The sequence below is a fragment of the Haliotis asinina genome, chromosome 4 (genome assembly GCF_037392515.1).
Source record: "Haliotis asinina isolate JCU_RB_2024 chromosome 4, JCU_Hal_asi_v2, whole genome shotgun sequence".
Classification (NCBI taxonomy): domain Eukaryota; kingdom Metazoa; phylum Mollusca; class Gastropoda; order Lepetellida; family Haliotidae; genus Haliotis; species Haliotis asinina.
Genome location: NC_090283.1, coordinates 18,431,973 through 18,451,436, shown reverse-complemented (window position 1 = coordinate 18,451,436; position 19,464 = coordinate 18,431,973).

Here is a 19,464-nt window from a genome sequence, read left to right as displayed (position 1 = left end):
GTAGTTTGAACAGTGAACAAATGCACACGCGGTATGTGATCAAAATTAACTTAGACCAACACTACTCATTTTGAGTGTCTTCTATATACAATAAAATTTAGACTCCAAAAATTTTACTCCAAAACAAAACATTTTTGCACAGATTAAAGGTACTACAATGACGTCATCTAAAGTCTTGAAACTCAATCTTGGAAATAAAGGTTGAATTAATTAAGGTAAACTAAAGAATTAATTAAGACAGTTTCCTCCAAAACAACAAATAATGTTTCCACAAATTAAAGATACCACAATATAGTCATCTACCGTCTTGAAAATGAATCATGCAACTCAGATCAAATTAATCAAGACAAAATTATTTTTACAAGACGCCTCAGTCAGCTGAAATTCCGTATGATGTAAGTACATTTTACTGTGGTCATTTTACTCTTTTAGTACTTAAAGGTACTACAATGACGTCATCTAAAGTCTTGAAACTCAATCTACGAAATAAAGGTTGAATTAATTAAGGTAAACTAAAGAATTAATTAAGACAGTTTCCTCCAAAACAACAACTTATGTTTCTACAAAACTCAGGTTATATTGATTAAAACAAATTAAAGGACCACTAAACTAATTTTTTGGGTACTCTCTTTATCACTGCATATGAAAGACCTCTGGTTAGTCATAAACGAAACACCATTTTTTTAAAAACAAAACAAAACTTGTGGTTAATTAATACCAAGCACTTAAAAGTTGCTAAAAAGCCGTCTGCTTCTCTCTCGCCCGCAAACGAAACCACAGACACGGTTACGTAACACTGTCGCCAGACAACCGGACGTGACGTAACAGAAGGAACGATTTCCAATTAATTGTATAGAAAATGTGTAGGAAGCTCGTCATTTGGCTGATTTCTCGACGTCACCAAAGACATGCCAAATTGTTGTGTTGCCGTCAATTGCTCCTTGGGGTCGGGTGATGGTGTCACTATGCACACATTTCCACCAGACTCCGTAGCTTGTGCTTAAAGGACCACTAAACTCAATTTTTGGTACTCTATTTATCACTTCATATGAAAGACTTTTGGTTAGTCATAAAGGAAACATCATTTTTTCTAAAACAACTTGTGGTTAATTAATACCAAGCGCTTATAAGTTGCTTAAAAAGCCGTCTCCTTCTCTCTCGCCCGCAAACGAAACCGCAGACAGGTTACGTAACTCTGTCGCCAGAGCCCTACAGTGACGTCATAGAAGGAACGGTTTCCAGTTAAATGTATTGAAAATGTGTAGGAAGCTCGTCATTTTGCTCGACGTCACCAAAGATATGCCGAATTATTGGGTTGCCGTCAATTGCTCCTTGGGGTCGGGTGATGGTGTCACTATGCACAGATTTCCACCAGACTCCGTAGTTTGTGCTTAAATTGGTTGTTAGTGTGTGCGAAGTGAGCTTTGTGGAAGCCTGTGGTGTATACTAAATCGGATGGTTCGCCCCCTACCACGCTTCCAGGATAGAAAATGGAGTTTCCGTAAAAGAAAAAGTTTCATCGAGTTTATAAAATTAAGACTGCTTACTACACATTGCTGACCAAAAGGGTTTTGCATGGATATAATGCTTTCTTCCTTGGAAACTAGGCTGTGGTCGAAGTGACAATATTATCGTAAGTAATCTTACATTAACCCCTTATACTGACCGATTCCAAGAGTGAAATTGTTGTGTTATAAGCAATGTCATGTAAAATCCTAATGTCCATCAATAAAATACATATTTTACTATCAGTAGAAAGTAATTTTGATTTTGTAAGTCGGTGAAAACAAACATAAATAGCATTCATCCTCAGACAGGGTGCCGCCATTTTTGAAAATCCTGAAGTCACGGGCTAAAGTCCGTTAGAATTATCAAGATTATGATTTGTTCTCATCAAGTTAGAAAATCAAAACTACTTTTTACTGGTAGTTAAATATGCATTTGAATCATGGTCAAAAGGATTTTGCATGACACAACTTTTAACATTGAAGGAAGCAAGGTGGGGGTCGAAGTGACATTTATATTGCAAGCAATATTATATTGACCTTCACCTCACTTCCAAGAGTGCAATTGTTATGTTATAAGCAATGTCATGCAAAATCCTATTGTTCATCAATAAAATACATATATTATTACCAGTAGAAAGTAATTGTCCTTTTGTAAGTCGGTCAAAACAAACTTAAATAGCATTCATCCCAAGACAGGACGATGCCATTTTTGAAAATCGTGAAGTCAAATCCATTTGAATTAATGAGATTATGTATGGTTTGTTCTCATCACGTTAGAAAATCAAAACTACATAAATATGTATTTGAATCATTACCAAAAGGATTTTGCATGACACAACCTGTAACATAACCTAAGCGAGGTCGGGGTCGAAGTGAAAATACTGCGCGATAAATTTCTTCACTTGCTAAATTTACTTGGTTTGTAACGTTCACTCACCAGTATGTAGACACTTGTCAATATACGTCTTTATATTTGGTCTCATAATCCTAATTACTTTATAATCATACTTGTATGCATTTTAATAAAAAGAAGCGATCTGCGAATGTATAACAGGAATGTAATATGTAGACATTTCATAGTTTGCCTATATGAATCATAATTCGCACGCACGCCCTAGTGTATGTCGTCTGCATTATTACACTTAACGACGAAAACAATGATTCTGTTGAAAGCTACGACAACTTATTAAAAACAAAAATGCAAATATTAAAATTAAAGTTATAGGAGAAATGTCAGGCTATTACCTTCTTCGAGGAATGTATCCATCAATATCCCCAAAAACGGGTGATATATAATTCATCTGCAGATTTCCCAAGTGATGTGTCTTTTAACAATCTAATAAAAGAAAACGTGATGTATCGTTTCAGGTTTTCACATTGCCGTATAGTTTCAGTGGTTACCCAAGATAGCACACCTGGCAACTAATTGCATAGTGTGCGTCATTCTTTTTGAAAAGTTACTTAGTTAGTCAATAATGAGCAATCAATCAGTGTACTGGCGGTTAATCCTTTGAATGAAGGGTGTTGTTTTACACAGATACAGACAGAGACAGAGTGTAATCAGCACAGATTAGTAAATGTACATACATAAACACTACCTTTTGACAAATCCCCCATTTAAATCCGCATAAAACTAATTAATCAATCATCGTGTTATCGGTTAATCCTGTGATCGATGCAGACACAAGAAATGCCAAATGGGGACCTTTGTCGGGTAATCTAAGTGGCTTTACCACTAATTATACCTGTCATAAATTCATTAACTGAGCATCAAGTGAATGATAACAAATAACGTGTAGGTTAATACCACCTAACACGGATTACAACCTAGCGACACCAAGTGATTTTGACAGAATCGCCTATGAAAACAAGGGTTGTAACTCGAAAACTAGGCAAAGCAGGAGACAAAACTAAATGATAGTAGATTGTGAGAACATATAGATTTCATTTTTTTTCAACAGCTGTCGCGATTTCAGGTTTTTACAAATCTGTAAACGAAATAATTTAATTTACCCCCTGAAATGTAGATGAACACTGCACAGACCTTCATTTCTATACCAACTATTACGTCACGGAGACGCGCACCTCTGATTGGTTGAAATTTCGTTTGCGGCTGAGAATTGTGCACTGTTGACCAAAAAATCGATTTAAGGCAATTAAAGATCGAAATGAGCAGTTTTAATGACGGGGATTCATTTATAACAATGTCAGCAAGTGATTTTGCATTTGTACCCTATAAGAGTATATGTGACCTTTAAGGTTTACAAGACACCTCAGTCGTGTGAAATTCCGTATAATGTAGGTACATGGCAGTAATATTTGGACATTTTACTACAAAACAACAAATAATCTTTCCACTAGTTCTGTTCTTTGTACCGGAAGGAGGATTTCACAGAAGAGGAGCTGCCTGGTGACTAAATGGTCCTTGTAGTGTTTTTGTGACTGCTTAACTTTTGTGCTTTTTCTTCGAGGTCGACGGGTGGGACCAACTACGCTGTAGTTGGTCGACCATTAGTGGTCACCCTCATTTTTTTCCTTTACTTTTACTTCACCATGGCGATGGCTAATGCGGTCAGAGAGGCTGCCATCCCTCAGGATTATTTTGACTCGGCAATTTCCACCAATACCATAAAGGCCCATTGCAATGTGAGAGGTTTTTCTCATGAAAAACTATTTCACAGCAAAAATAACCTGGTTTCCGCAACGCGGAAACCTGATGGAAACTCGACTGAAACTTACGTTTCCACTTGGAATCCAGTGAGTTTCCGTTCGTTTACACTGAGTTTCCGCAATAACGAAACACACAATTACCCACTTTCTAAGGGTTTCCGCACGGTGTCCTTTACCCACTTTCCAACAGGTTTCCGTTGAGTTTCAGTTAACTTACAGAATCCATCAGGTTTCCGTTGAGTTTCAGTTACCAAGACTCCACCAGGTTTCCGCAGAGTTTCAGTTACCAAGACTCCATCAGGTTTCCGCAGAGTTTCAGTTATAAACTGACTTTCATAGTTTCCGAGATTCTGTTGCTAGAAAACTTTCCACAACATTTCATTTACTCGGGTTCAGAGGAGACAACTGTGTGTCATTGTATGTAACATACTTGTTACTCCTGGTTGGCAAAGACAATAAAAGGAGTTTGTGTACAATCATAACGGAAACATTAAAGAAAAACAAAAGATACAATAAGATTCACAGTTTTATTTTCAGACAAACAGAGATCAAACATATACATGTAACTAATAAAAAGATGTTGATCTGTTAATAAGTGCTATAACACTAACAGTGTTAGAACTGACGGAAGGTAATAAGACCATTCTGCCTCATAGTGTTAAATTTGGGGATAACATGCCCATGTTGGTCACAGCCCCAGACAGAGCACCTTTGTGCCTTAGATGTGGACAAAAAGGCCACACCAGGGCCTCGTGTGAATTAAAGGGGCACTGATGCGGAGCAATTTCCGTGGACTGGTGTAAACTTTTGTTATTGTTTTTCTCCCGTGAGTACAGGATGATATCCCAGCATTCGTGACTGGTTCGTGACCTCTGCTGCGCATTCCGTAAGCGCAATTGATAGTTTAATAACAGACAGATCAACTTAGGTGAAGTCATTTTTACTTCATTACAAATGTATTATGAAAACAAATGAAACACTTTGAAGGTTAATCATCTGCCAGTGGTAGAAATGGTAAAAAACTATTAGGACGGAAAAATAACGAAGCCAATGTACGTCTCTATATTTTGTCTCATAACCCTGATTAGTTTATTGTCACATTTGTATGATTCTGAAAATTAATAACAGAACACACGATCTGCTTATACTCATAGTAAATTTCTAACATAACAGCAACATTTATACATTGTATAGATTGCCAATGTGGATCCTATTTCACACACATACGCGATCTAGTGTGTTTTCTGTCATATAGATTCTGCTGAATGCTACAACAAATAAACTAAAACAAAATGCAAATAATGAATGTAAAACAGACTAAAGTTATAGCAACAATGTCAGGCTACTACCTTGTTCAGGAATGTATCCATCAATATCCACGTAAAAGAAATCGTATTCCATTCATCTGCAGCTGTTAAATAATCCTGCTCTATGTCGCGTGTCTTACAACTGTCTAGTTTGCGAAAAAGTAACACATCGTTTCACGTCTTCCGTTGGTGAAAACCAGATAAATCTCTCATTGGTCTCCCAAGATAGCACACCTGGCAAACTAATTGTATGATGTCCACTATTCTAAGTAATTTAGTTAACCAATAATGAGCAATCAATCAATCAACGCAAGGGTGGTTAATTCTCTGAAGGGAGGATGTTGTTTTTGCACTCACACTTTACGACAGGGTGTAGTCATCTACACACACTGCCTTTTGACAAATCCGTCAGAAGATAAAAGTAATTACTCTATCAGGGTGTTATCGGTTAATCCTTTGATCGATGTTTGTTTTTGTAACTCTGCTGATAAACCCTCTTGCATCACTTACATGCACATATGCATATTACATAACATACAATACATTTGCCATTACAGACCTTAATTTATAATGTTGAGTATTTACTCCAGACAGGAGAAATGCCAAATGGGAACATTTGTTGAGTAACCGAAGTGGTGTTACTACTAATTATACCTGTTATAAATTCATTAATTGACCATCCAGAGAAATGATGACAAATAACACGTGCAGGTGTACACCATCAAACGCGAGTTACAGCAATGAAGATGTAATCTCTGTGTCGCATGCAGTCTGAAAACACTTATGGGCCGAAACTGTTTTGAGGATACCAACGGAATTTCGTTACATAAGGAATACACACAGGCATTTGCTGTGTACTTGGGTAAATAGGTGAAATAAAGGTTTTTTACGTAAGAAAATTTTCAGATTTCTCTACCAAAGGCAAAGTCATCGTTTTTTTGTTTACGAATTCAAATAAATCAACTGTGTGTTTTTATTATCATAAATAATAAACCATCGTCACTATCATAGCTACCCAAATTTACGTATGATATTTGCTATCACAGCTGAACCAACACTCAAAACTACCTATATATATAAAGCTTTGGAATCTTCCGTACTGAAACAAATGGCTTGCTACGTGCCTGTAGACATCATATTTTCATGTAACATGATTAAATATCGAGGTTAAAAACACAGAAATAGGATCAAATTGGATCAGTAACTATACTATCCAAGTATCCGAAAAGAACTACACTGCTGGGATATTTGGTTACGATCAGACAAGGAATACCATGGATATTTTTAAACAAATGGCATATGATGGGCATCCGGCCTCCTGACTGTTTAGGTGAAGAAATTCTGCTAATATGGACAGGAGCCCAGTTCCTTTGTCCGTCACGGTCGAAGGAGCGGGCGCTGACCAATTTGCGGTTTGGTTTCGTAATTCGACCGTTGGCGAGAAACATTATTCGCTCCGCATCAGTGCCCCTTTAACAGTGCCCCTCTATGCACGTGAAAAGAGACAGATGGAATTATATAAGAAATACCAGAGACAAGAAAGGGAGAAGGAGAGACGACAAGTGGAGGAGAGGGAAGGTTGGACAGCAGAGGATCAAGAGATTCTGATCAAGTGGACAGTATGGATGATTCTACAGTCAATGCAGAGGGGGATGAAGTTCTGAATTTAGTAGATGATCCTGAGAAACCTGCTGATGTGAATGAGGGAGATGCTTGCCAGGCGTGGACTGATAATTCTCAGTTGGGGCCCTTATTAGATTCACTTCATCCAGACGATATGAAAGCCATTGTTTCATATGCTGCTGTTTTGGAGGGTAAGGCGTCTGGGAAGAGGAAGTCCTTGAAAGGTAAAGGGACCACCGGGAAATGTAGGGGTTTTCTTTGGACTTTGGCAAAAAAACGTCGGAGTAACTCCAGTTCTTCTCCTGCAGAGGTCAGGCGGAGTTCCAGTCGGAATATTCTGGTAGACCCTGGGATTAGCGGGCCACCCCCGATTTAGAATATATTGAAATGTTTTCTCCAAACATAACAATCCTAGCAAAGTTCCCCGACCACGATTATCGATTACTTCACCAAACATAACGCAGTATTCTCCTCCAGAGAGGAGTCCTTTATCTTGTGCTAATTGTTTCATATTTTTGTCAACTGTTGTCATCAATGCTTTTCATGTATACCTTTGTAACAATTAATTGCAATGGGTTATTATATAACCCACATAAGTGTTCTCTTTTGGCAACACATTTAATTCTTGTGTTGACTTCCTTTTTCTACAGGAGACCCATATACGCAATATAGGTTTAGCAAAATATTACGAGTCTTAAAGGTCACATGCAACCAAAAAATCAAACATAATTAAAACACTATTATCAAATTATCACTTATTCATGACATATAATATACATTGCTGCTTTAAAAAAACCAAATAAACACAATTATAACCGTACAATCGCGATTCAAAAGTGCAATATTTTGTACTTGGGCTTACTTCCCCCGAAACGAAGCCCTCGGGAGACCGAACCCGGTCATAGCGGGTGGATATGCTCTCAAGTGTAACGACGGCTTCCAATTGGCTGTTTCATTTGCTGATGTGCTGAGGGTTCATTGTGTGTACAGAAAGATGGTCTGTTTGATGGGCATTTTAGGTATAGCAAGTCACAAGAAAGTAAGATTCTTTATGGATAACAACTTCTTTTTGTGTACTTGATGCGTCGTTTCAGTATGGATTCATATACTGTTGTCAAACAAAATCATATACACGAAAAGAAGTCGTTATCCATGAAGAATGTATATAGAGATGTTGGGTTTAGAAAATACATGTTCTCTGAATTTGCGTTCGATCCAATAAAAATCATGTCAGTAGCTGGAATCTCGTCCAAGTACAAAGCAGGACTTGAAACTGACAAGAGTTTGCACACGTTTCCGTCAGATCCAGTCATCCGAAAAAAAATGAATGTAGTTTGTTTGCAACCCACAGACATAAAAACATGTTATGTGTATCACACGTGCCTAATCACATAATGTGGCAGACAGGGGACTCGGTTGCACGAGTCATAAATCAACTTATTTTCTTTATGTCGTATAGCCTGATAGGTGTTAAGTTCAAATTGCACGTGGTCAATGATTGAAGCTGTGTATTGCATGTTGTCTTTAGCAGACAGGCAAGCAGACATATAGGTGTGAATAAACCAGACACTGAACTTTCTCTGTGACAGAGACTGCTTACCACAATCAACAAGTTGTTTTACGTAACGAGTAGATTATTTAATTGTTTCTGTACACAACCAAGATTAGACTACTGTTCACGACCTCAGACGCTGGGCATGCATACTGTTTCAAGCTCCGCGAACCTATTCACTGCGCATGCGTTATGGGCGCAGTGCAGCACAGCTGTTGAAACCAGTTTTCCCCCCAGCACTGGGTGGAATTTAGTGAAACGTTTGAACTCCGATTTCGCGGGCTTATTTCCATCGCGTTTTTCAACTTTATAGGTTGAATTGGCATTTTTTATGATTTGTTCCGGTAAGTGCACACCGAAAGGTACCAGAATCTGCAAAGTTGTGTTTTACGTTGCATGTGACCTTTAAGTTTGAAGGGTAAGGGTTTGGGGCTTTTGGAACTAATGTTAGTCGAGTGGTTGGTATTATTGTTAATTCTAAAAGTGATATGGCAATGGACAGTTTTCATTTTGATGTGGAGGGTAGGTATATTATTCTACACATAACTATCAGTGCTACCAGACTTCGTTTGACTAACATTTATGCTCCCAGTAATTCAGCAGATAGAGTAAATTTCTTTCGGCTATTGTCACATTATTTAGTTACTAATAGGTTTTTGGTTCCTTGGGCGATTTTAACTGTGTACTTTCTTAATACAGCAGTTGACAAGATAGGTGGTAATGTCAGTAGTTATCAGTCTGGTAGCCAAATCATTAAGGCATGGGTCTCTGACTTTTGTATCACTGATGTTTTTCGTTCTTTATTTCCAGCTCGAGTGGCGGTTACTTGACGTAATGCTTCTGGTGTTGGTACTCGACTGGACCGCTTCTACATCTCTACATCTCTACTGTCGGCTGTGGGTACCTCAACAATCTCTCCCTGTTCCTTCTCTGATCATGATTACGTGTTGGTATAAACTTTGACTTTTATTGGAAATGCAACCATTCATTTTTTGATGATTCTTTTAATTCTTTCTTTTTAGTTTTCCGTATTTTGTCATACCTACCCCCCCCCCCCCCCCCCCCTCTCTGGATGAAATCACATTAGATTGGTGGAAGACTTTCAAGTGTCAAATTCGACAATTTTAAAAATTGTCTCAAAAAGGAAAAAAATACTTCCCGACTATCTCGCCGTAAAGATTTAGAACGTCAATACAGAGTTTTGTGTCATGCAAAATATTCTCGTCCAGGATCTTATATAGACCAAATATCTGAATTGAAAAAAACAATTATATGACTTCGAAATGCTGGAATTTCAAGGCAAAGCGAGGTAGAGCAAAATCCCTTGTTTCTATTTTAGAATATTCTAGCCAGTCAGTAAAATTCTCTAAAGACATCATGGGTGTTGTAGAATTTTATTCTAATCTTTTGGCTGAAGAACCAATTGATGAAGGAATTTGCGATGACTCCCTTGCTAATTTACCTCAAGTTAATTTGACTAATTTGGATATACTTGAGGGTAACATTACAAAATCCGAAATTTTAGAAGCTCTTAAGGCTATGGAAAAGAATAAATCTCCTTGTCCGTGTGGTCTTACTAAGGAGCTTTATATGTTCTCATTTGATGTTCTCGGTGATGTTTGCTACGTCTGGTTCATTTGTGTTATTCCGAGAGTTTTTTACCCAGATTATTGTGTAAGGACAAGCAAAATGTTTGTACCTGACGTCCAATTTCTTTGTTAAATGTTGATGTCAAAATTGTATCCAAAATTTTATGCAGGCGTCCTGCGTCGTGTTATTGGAGATATTGTTCATCTGGATCAAATCTACGGAGTTGGTCGATCTATTCAAGACAACTGTCATTTGATACGGAATGTGCGTGATTATGTGGGGCACAAAAATCTCCAGTGTGCTTTTATTAGCTTAGACAAATAAAAGGCCTTTGACAGGGTCTCCCAAACTTATTTTATTTAATATACTGGACGCTTTGGTTTTGGTCTACATTCAAATGTGTCGATTGTTGCAAACTAACATATCCAGCAGTGTAACTGTAAATCAACACATTTCTCCACCTTTCCCAGGAACGAGGTCAGTCAGGAAGGGTATGGGTTGTCTCCCTCCTTGTATGTATTATCACTGTAGCCTCTTTTAAATGCTATTCGAAAATATCCTCTTATTAAAGCAGTGCAGTTTCAAGGCACTTCTGATTCTGCTAAAGATTCGGCATGGTCTTAGATTCTGTACAACAGATGCGTCAGTCAAAACTGTTTTTGATATTTATGACACTTTTGGCGAGGCATCTGGGACCCAATTAAACAGGACAAAAACTAAAGGAATTTTCATTGGGAAATGGAAGGCTAGATCAGATCTTGTGGCAATTCGTGGACTGGCCAGCCACAAATTGTTGGAATTATGGTAGGCAAGGAGGTCATTGATGATGATTAGCTTTCATTCAGTAAATTCTAAATTTCGCACTGTTTTAAAATCTTGCAAAGGACGGTCTCTTTCGATTTTGGGGAAATCTGTTGTGTGCAATCATTTGGCATTATCTCAACTGTAGTATCGTGGAGCTGTTACCCCAGTTTCCAATCATTATGTCAATCTCTTTCAGAGGGAGACTTTTCGGTTATTTGGCAATCTACTGCTGAACCTATTAGGCGCTCCATTTTGTATAAATCACTATTGGAGGGTGGGCTTTGGGTTTGTCATCTTAACTCAAAATTGCAATCATTTCATCTGAAACATATTCAAAACCTTGTCAAAGGATGTTCAGCAAAGTGGACTTATTTTGCAATTTATTGGTTGGGGATGTCCTTGCGTCTTTATTGTCCTGACTGTCTGTCACTATTTATCCCTCACTCTGAGACAGTTCCATTATTCTATCAGCAATGTTTTCAAAGTCTGAAATTATTTAAAAATACAGTTTCGGCGCCACTGGTAGATATCATTAATTTTGGTTATGTGTTCATGTTATTGTTTTATGTATCTGGAACTTCATGAACCCTTATACTGTATGGTTAGAGTTTTGTGTTTCCATCAGTTAAAGCATGTATAAATGTGGAATTGTTCAGTGTCTGTTTCACTCAGTTTCATACTTTGAATGCTTTATTTGATGTTTACGTGTGTTATTATTATTATTTACAGATTAAGACAGAAATGCAGCAGAGAGGGTTCGGGTGATGGCACAGTCAGCCTGGTAAAGCTCATCATCAGCACCGAGGGCACCGAGGGCACCGAGAGCAATGGGGAGCCTGACGACAGTGTACTTGGAATGCCAGCAAGACGTTCATCACGCTATTCCTGAATCTTGCCAATCACTTTGCTGTCAAAAGGGACAGAAAATTCTGATATAAATGATTTCATCGGTTTAATCATAAAGCACACGATCAGGTTTGTTGGCAGGAATTCGTCTCAGGCTATATATTGGCCCATTACAGAGAAGTTTAAAAGCATCAATTTCCGGGACGCCCGGGACATGTTCAGGGTCGTACCATGGATGGACCTCGGGGTCAAAACCACAGGTATGACAGAGACGATAATAAAAGCAGCGAGCCATGCCATCATGTCTTTTCAGATATGCTGTTTGTGCCATGGAAGGGCATCCACTGACAAGGTATTGGACAATCTCTGTAAATTCATTGCAAAGATGACATTTCATTTTAACATTTTGATTAAGAATGGGAAGTGACTGGTCCTGACAAGCAAGAAGGAAGCCCTCAGTTTCACACTTGAGACCAGCCGACTTCCTCCACGCGAAGGAGTTGGTTGGGCTGCTGTTCTGTTCCACACACTGCATGTACACACGATGCAGTGGCTTCTCAGACAGTTTCTCCACAAAGGACCGACTCTGGACAGACTTCTTGAAGGACTTCACCTGGTTGTACCATCTAGTAGTACATCGCCATCAACAAAATCAAAATCAAATTTCTGATTGTGTCCGACAACCTTTGTACGCTTAAAACAGCTGTGGAATTCCTTGCTTTCATCATGAGTCTTGACATGCATCACCAGATGATCGTCCAATAAACAAATATGTGCAAAAGTACACAATAAAATTCTATCATGAAGAGCCTCCACATTAATCAAACCCCTACCACCAGAATTTACTGGCGTGTATAAACGATTAAGAGAGGAACGAGGGTGGTGTGCTCTGTTATCAGACATGATCCTTCTGGTTAGGCGGTCAGGACTCTGGATGTCTTGTTTTGTGCAATCCACTACTCCAAAGGAATAGGATAGGACTGGCACAGCAAAAGTTTTTGTTGCTTTGACCTTGTTTCGTGCATTTAGCTCCAGATTTTCTTTAAACGAGATTTATACTCGGCCCAAAGTTTATCTTCAATCTGGGGAGCTGCCGCCGGAGTTTATCTCCGCCGAAGTTGATCTCCATCAGGTAAGCATACTTGGGCATGGCACTGTCATTATTATTATGTTTTTGCAGATTAAGATAGATAAGCAGCAGACAGGGTTCGGGTGAACCTGGCACAGTCAGGCTGGTAAAGCTCATCATCATCTCAGGGCCCTCGAACCCTCTACACGCAACCCAGGCAGCAAATGGGACTTCTCCCAGGAAACACTGCCTAGTCAAAACCCACCAAGAACTTTTCGGAGAATATTAAGACTCCCCAACACCGCAGCCTTCTGCATTAGCCAGATTGTCAGATGGACTGTGCTCCCAGTGGAGAATCCGGGCACTCTGCTGATCTGTGCCAAGCGATCAGGAGGTACCAAACCAAGGGCACCGAGAACAATGGGGAGCCTGAAGACAGTGTACTTGGGATGTAAAGTTTCAATAAATGTTATGCAGACAAGTGGAGAATATTTCCAAATTTACTCATCAGTGACAAAGTGACGCATTGTAAAAGCCCATGTTTGATGTGCACGATATGTTCCTGTGTTCTTGCAGGTTTACAGTTAATTTGATTGTGCGTATGTTAGTGGTAAGCAGCGATTAATGGGATCGGGTGCTCAGGCTCGCTGACTTGGCCGACGCCTGTCACCAGTTCCCATTTGCGCAGTCCGATGCTCCTGCTGTTGAACACTGGATTGTCTGGCCCAGACTCGATTATTTATAAACGGCCGCCATATAACTGGACTATTCTGGCATAAAACTAAACTCACTCACTCTTGCATTGTTCAAGATCGTTGTGACATAGACCTTGATATCGTTGGGGGACGATCATGTCCAAAGTGAGTGAGTGAGTGGGTTCAAATTTAAAGTCACATCGGCAATATTTCAGCCATGTTGTCACTAAAACAAGTTATAAAGTCACCATAAATATATGTGAACGAAAGGACAATAAAACCAACTAGAATATCACAGTAATTTGGAAGTGAAACTAGCATTTATCTCTAAAATTTGATTTCAAATGCGGACAATGGAAGGACATGTAGTTTCAAGTTCAATGCCTGCAGCAGAACTGAATCATGGCCAAAGCAGACGAGTTACCCAAAGTATCGGCTTGTCAGACTTCACCAGTACTGGCTAGATCAATTGAAGCCTTGGAACTGTCTTCACGGCAACACAGAAATGTATGATCCTAACCAGGGAAATTCAGACTCTCTTTCAGACTGTTCCCAGATAAACCTTTGGAAATTAGGGCGTTAAATATCATTGTGGCAAGCATGGCAAAACGAAAGTCATCGAAGAACAAAATGCATAAGAGTAAAATAAATAAAACAATAAAAAATACAGTGTATCATAACTAAACCAGTTCGGGTAATGCGCCATTTCTATCTTGCAATAGAAAATCACGGTAGGGATCTACGCGAGGTGCACCTGATACAATGTACTGTTTTTCAAAACTACGAAAAGAGATGAGGTACTGCCAAACCAATGAAGTTATCAGGGCAAAGTTAGATTCGAACCCAGAAACTCTCTAGTACCACGCCACAACCCTTTCTACCACAGAACCACCCGTGCGACATGTTGAGAATTGACATGTGCAATGCGTACCGAGTCAAGTGGAACGTTGGTCACTATATCAAAAGGTTAGACCGGACAAGATGATTAACAAAATTTATATCTATACTTTTCACATTTCCACGATCGGTGGATGTTTAAAATTTTCAGATTTTCTACAATTAAGAGTTGTTTGTGATTTACAGATCTATACGATTTGAAGATATCTTGGAATTTCTAAAATTTCTAAATTTAAATATTAAATATAACGAAGGTGTTGTGTTTTGGACATAGGTGCAATCCGTTAACAAAAACCTCCATGCTCTGTTATTAAATGATCACAAATATACGTCTTCCAGTTGCGTAAGTGCATTAATAACATGCATTTTAGATGCCTAAAAGATGTGTTGAAATGTCTGGAAAGGAAGTGTTTATTGGTTGCCTGATGACAAAGAACAGGCAAAAGTATTAGTGTGCGCTGCTGCACTCAGCCATCCAAATGGACAGCGCTTTTGATAATTGTGTTGTCTAACACATTCTTAATGCAACGTTGAAGTGTTCGGCCGGCAAAGACGTGAACGTTATGTTCTTACAGTTACTCTCACTCGTGCTAGTTTCCAGTGAATCCGGGAGCAATGTAGCGGTGGGACACACCAAAACGAACTTCAAATAGTGCACTCATATTAAGAGTCGAACCCGAGCTTTCGGCGTGACGAACGGACGCTCTTACCACTGGATTTCCTCACCGCCCAGTTGAAACAAGAGACTAAAATAAACTTGTTTGGCATCTTGAATCTAATATGATGTATTGACACATATGCAGTGTGATTAGAAGCACAACTGATCATCTCGTAACGCATTAGTTCGTAATGCGTTCATAAAATAACTAAGTGCAGTTTCTACATTCTTTGACTTTGAGGATGCCAATGACACTAAATAGAAAATTACCTTCGCACCATGGCATTCTGTTGACGCCTCCTTATTTATTTAGCGATATTTTGAAAATAGATAGTATATAGGTATGAGCTACTCTATCAGATGTGCTTGATCACGAATTGGGTGTACCCCACTGAAGTATTCTGCGGGTTCTCTGGTTTAGCATTGAGATTATTAGTCCTGCAAAGTATTGAAAGACAATGTTGTAAAACTGACATGAATATTTCTGAAAAACAGCTCCAGCCAAAGTTTAGGCTAGGAAACCTTGTCTCAAGCAGAGAAGGTTAAGTCCCAAAAAGGTAAATAAAAGCTACAATAAAAGTAAATAAAAGCAAACAATATTTTTCTTTAATTTAGAAACAACTATCCCTCTTACATCGGTTGAAATACCGATGGTTCCAAGGAACGTGGCCAGCATCAGTATAAGATGATCCTCATCCGTGTGTGACATGGCCACACGTTCAGCTGCCACTTCTTCAAATATCACTCGCAACGCTGCTAATCTGCAGTGCTGACTGTTTGAATCCTGATTGACTAACAGTTTTTAAAGATTTGTAAATACATATAATAACTACAATTATCTTACAGTTTTCTCAAAGAGCATGTCTTCTTTACACTGATCATGTAAATGTGACAACGAGCGTGTATGGCTACTGACACAATATAGACTTCGGGTGGAACACGAACATAGTCGTAACACTTAACATTCAATGCTTATTAGCTAACAGCTTCGAATTGAACACTAGGGCAGACTTTGAGCATTGCGTTGTTTAGTCTATGTTATAAGGCTGCAATATTTTACATGAAAAGATGTCGTATTTTAGAAAATTATGATAAAAGGAATCAGGAACTTACAGTGGGATCGCCTATACTGACTGTAAGCCAGGGAGGTAATTTCTTAGTCAATGTTGGCAGTCAAACTGTAATACATAACCCTCAAGCAATCTCCGGGATATAAAACCGCCCACAAGTTGTACCCATGTCAGTACCAACTGTCGAGAACAAAATGTTTTTATTGGACCTTTTTGGCGACATTCACATTTATTGCTTTTGTCAGACTTTCTGCCGCTTCATTGGCAAATCTTACCCCAAGTACCAATTCTGTCTTTGGATATTTTACAGCTGAATGAAAGTAGCAATGACATGGGAATACAGAAACATCAGGTGACGCGAAAAGGATCGAAGTAAACATACAAAATTTGACAAAACAGACACAAGCAATTGAAGCAAAGAGAAATATCTGTTAAACACCATGTGCGGGTGGAGAAAAATGAGGTCAAGGGCAAATATTAGGTTTCTAAGGGTAATGGATTCATTCGCGCCTACAGAGCACTAGCGTCTTTGCAAGGATTAAAGATTTAATAACTTAAATTACCCCCGTCACGAAAAATTCATTAAAGTAAAGGAAAGTGGAATGACCATCGTCAAAACAAATTTTAATTTCTGATCCTTTCCATGATACGAGCGCCTGTGAACCAGTTCTGTGGAAATAAGCCTTTATCGTCAAAGGGACACTTGCTGTATGCGGAATTGCTAGTCATACAATACAAGCCTTTGTCTGATACTCTCATCATGGCTGCGATACGGCTAAGTCCGCTGTCTGTCATAAAGAATACGTCACATGATGACATCGTCTGTTGATCAAGAATCACTTTACCAAATCCCCTGCATGCGTAATCTTTTCCGTGATTGTCCAGATCAGCATGAACAATATCTCTCTCCAAATCTTGGATGACACGAGGAAATAGCTTCTCCGCATCGGTTCGCACTTCCTGGGAGTCTGTGGAGTTGTTGACAAAAAGGTTTGCGACACAGACTTTGTCGTCCTGATACCTGGTCATCATAAACAAAAGAGATTGTGTCATGTCAACATGATTAAAAAATATCATGACAGGTCAGAAACCAAACAAGCCAATTGTATTGCCACACTCTCCCCAGTTGCTGATTGTACTAAAAACAATTGTGAAAATGTTGACAACATTGATGATTGTGTTAACAATGTGAAGTTTGATGATCTTAGTGATAATGTTTCACCAAAGTTGAGAAATTCTGATGTGTTAGCTCACCATGATGAGAAACTATCACATTTATCCCCTGTGCAGAAAGTTCAGATGTCAGATTTGATGTATGAGATCTCTCACTTATTTCCTGATGTTCCTGGTTGAACTGAACTGGTCAGCCATGATATAGATGTAGGTGACGCTGTGCCTGTAAAACAACACCCACATCAGATGAATGCAGTGAGACGTGAAATTCTGCGGAAAGAGGTGAAATACATGCTGGACAATGACATTATTGAACCCAGTGACAGTCCGTGGAGTTCACCATGTGTTCTTGTGCCGAAGAGTGGAGGTGGTTGGCGCTGCTGTGCTCATATGAAAGCTGTCAACTCGTATCCTCTTCCGAGAGTGGACGATTGCATTGATCGCATTGGTCAAGCCAAGTATATAAGTAAGTTTGACTGAAGGGCTACTGGCAGATTCCACTCACAGACTGTGCAAAGAAAATATCGGCATTCGCTACCCCAGATGGACTGTATCAAAACAAGGTGATGCCGTTTGGTCCGATGAACGCTCCAGCGACATTCCAGAGACTTGTCAACAATGTCACATCAGGCCTTGATTGTGTCGAGGCTTACATGGATGATGTCATCAATTACGACATGGAGTGGGATGACCATCTGAAAAGGACTCGTGCTTTCTTCGAAAGACTGTCTGAGGCGAAGTTAACTGTGAAGCTCGCCAAGTGTGAATTTGGAAAGGCACAAGTGGAATTTTTAGGGCATGTTGTAGGGCACGGCCAGGTACAACCAGTTCATGCTAAAGGTGAAGCAATTGTACATTTTCCATTACCTCAAACTAAGAGAGAACTCATGAGGTTCTTGGGTATGGTTGGCTATTACAGGAAGTTTTGTCAAAACTTCTCAGATGTATTTCCACTTACCAACCTTTTGGGGAAAAATGTAAAATTTCAGTGGGATAGCAGTTGTCAATCTGCATATGAAAAAGTCAAAGCTATACTCATGAATTCTCCACTAGTGCAGGCACCAAATTTTGAGAAAGCATTTAAGTTGCAAATAGATGCAAATGATTTTGGTGCAGGTGCAAAGAGGATGATTCAGTAATTGAGCATCCAGTTTGTTATTTTTCAAAGAAATTTGACAAATACCAAAGAAATTATCCTACCACTGAGAAAGAGACATTAGGTCGTTTGTTAGCTCTACAGCATTTTGAAGTGTACTTTAGTACCACCACTTTGCCAATTGAAGTTTTTACTGACCACAACCCCTTGACTTTTTTTCACAAAATGACGAACAAGAATCAGAGACTTATGAGGTGGAGTTTGATCTTGCAAGGGTTCAATCTTGTGATCAAAGACATTAAAGGCAAGGACAATGTTTGTGCTGATGCACTTTCCAGGGTATAATTGTTTGATGATTTGATGATGCTCTATGCATGTATTTGCATTTTGTCATAGTAATTCTGCAGGACGTTTTTCATATTGCTCCTATTACTACATGTCATGTTAGTATGTTACTATGTTATTATTGCTATGATTGTAACAGAGAGTTTCTGCGAAACTTTCTTTTCCTCAAAGGGGAGAGTGTTACGAGTGTGTATTTCCTGTATAGTTTGTTATTAATTCAGTAATAATTATTACTGGGTCACAATGATTAGTGTTTTGAATATTAAATATGATGGGTCACATTTCGTTTTAATAGCTGGTCAACGCTTTTAGGATTTTGGTTTTCCGGAAATTATCTGCTCCTAGTTTTCTATGTGTTTACTTCTGGGAGACTTATTCGAGGGCATTCTACAGAGTTGACAATGTTCGTAAGTGCCCGAACTTTCGGGAAATGATTGAGAATATATAAAAAGGCTGGTTGCCATATCGAGGGCGACAGACACTCATTCACATCACCGCCAACGCTTGAAAACCCGCCAGCGCCTGACCTACATTATCTGCTGTCACACCGATCGATGTGTT